General features: G+C 62.4%; 1 protein-coding gene across 1 annotated transcript in view; it reads left to right on the top strand.

Moving 5' to 3' along the window:
* The window catches only part of LOC123098795 (ubiquitin-conjugating enzyme E2 4), a 6,548-nt gene that overhangs the window by 3,163 nt on the left and 1,328 nt on the right, over positions 1-2,057 (top strand). The window lies entirely within an intron of this gene.

The raw sequence follows: 2,057 nt of genomic DNA, 5'->3' as shown, positions 1-2,057 counted from the left end.
TATGCCGCCCCCCTGCGGTTCCCTGTTGTGCCCCTGTGGAAGACATCAGACTGGGAAATAGGAACACACAAGTAAAGAACGTCGTGACCCATGTGTTGTGGTTTGGAAGAAAACATTCTGTAATGATTTTTCCACTCAATTGACTGCACATCTAATTTCCACTGCGAGGAATGAAGGACTACGAACAAATAAAGCTGTTAAAGTACATTCCAATGTATTGATGTCTAATAGCTCAACACTTTTCTTTTAGCCAACTTAATAGTGGTTCATGGTTGAACCGTATTCTGGTATATACACATATCTGTTAGCTCCATCTTGTAACCTTGTATCATACTCGCTCTGTCCCAAAATAAGAGCATCTCCAGCCGTTCGGCGCCCCCAGGGGCTTGAAATAGCGCCGCCTGGGGGCCAACCGGCGAAAAATCGGCGTGGGGGCGGTCGGGTTCCCAACCGCCGCCCCAAGCTAGCCCCAGACGCCGCTTTTTGAAAACCAAATTCAGCCAAACTTAGTAGAGAACGGCACAAATTTGGAGGAAATTCAGGCGTTTCATTGATATATGTACAAACTCAGAACATAATTTAAAAACTAAACTAAAAACAACTACTACTACGCCGCTGCCTTGAGCCTTCTACATGCCGAGGAGCCTGTAGAAGTTGGTGTAGTCGCCGCCGTCGTCTTGCACACCGCCGCCGTCCTTGCTGCAGCCCTGCCCTGGGTCGCGGCGGACGGGGTTGGACAGCTCGGGCACCTCCTCGTCGCTGTCGTCGAGGATGATGACGCCGCCCTCGTCGCGGCCGCGGCACCGAGCGGCGATCTCCTCGAGGGCGCGGTGCTGGCGCTCCATCTCCTCCCGGACGTAGGCGTCCCGCGCCTATTTGAGGCCGGTCTCCTCGTCGGCGGCCATGTCGAGGTGCTCCTACTTGACGACGGCTGGTGGCGTCGCCAGCTCCTTAGGCCTGACCAGGCGAAGATGGCCACGGGAAGGGGGGAGGGGGGAGGTTGGCGGCGGCCCTCGTTTATGACGAGGGTGCCGCTATGCCAGCGCTTTGGCGTATCTTGGGGCTCGGCCTTCACGGCGTCCGTCGCCGGAGGAGTGGGAGTCGGAGGACGAAGACGACGTGCCCGCCATGCGCCTCGGCTGCCACGAGGCGCCGCTCCGGCGCGAGAAGGACGGCGCGGATACTCCATCCGCGGCGAGTTGCCGTCCTCGATGTGCTCGAGCATGGCCTTGAGAGTGCGCCCGGGGACGCCCCACCATTGCCGCCGACCCTCGGAGTTGTGGCGCCCGCGGGATGTCGGGGCGCCGTTCGGGGAGCGGAGTTCTTCGTGGCGGCGCTCGGAGTACGCCGTCCACAAATTGTGGCTGTCGGGGGCGTACCTCGGCTGCTGCCGCGCGTTCTCCGGCATCGATGCCCGGATCCACGCGTTCTCCGGCATCGACGCCCGGATCCGCGCGATCTCGGCGCGCCGTTCAACACCAGACGGCGGCGGTGGCACCGGGACTCCGCCGGCGCTGAGCCTCCACGAACCCAGCACCCGCATGTCGGGCGGCGTCGGGTAGTCCGCCTCGAAGAGGAGGCGAGCCTCCGCCTCGTGCATGTGGTGGTGGCCGAAGCCGTTGGCCGCCGCTCCGTCGCCGGGGAAGCGCTCGGCCATGCTCGCGGCTTGAGACGGGGAGAGAGGGCGTCGGCGGCGAGCAAGTGTGCGACCAGCGGCGAGGGAGGGTGCTTTTATAGCGGCGAGTGCGCGGCAGCAGTGCGGACGCGTGGCGGGAGGGGGGGGACGTGCGGCGGTGGCGCGCCTTCACTGCGTCGCCCGTGAATCAATGGAAGGCTGACTGGTGGCAGCCTTCGCATTGATTCCCGCGGGAAACCGAGGCGATGAGGACGACGAAGATTCTCGGCGTCGCCCAGTCGCTGACTCGGCGGGTCCACCAGGCTTTCGCGCCAAAAACGTTTCCCCCGGTGCCCCCCAGCGCGCGGGGTTCAGCCTGGGTCTGCCGGCGCCAATTTCGGTCCTAACTGTCGAAAATTGGGCTTCTGGGGGCGCGACTAGG

This window comes from Triticum aestivum, chromosome 4D (assembly GCF_018294505.1).
Source record: "Triticum aestivum cultivar Chinese Spring chromosome 4D, IWGSC CS RefSeq v2.1, whole genome shotgun sequence".
Taxonomy (NCBI): Eukaryota; Viridiplantae; Streptophyta; class Magnoliopsida; order Poales; family Poaceae; genus Triticum; species Triticum aestivum.
This window is presented reverse-complemented; position numbering and strand designations above follow the sequence as displayed.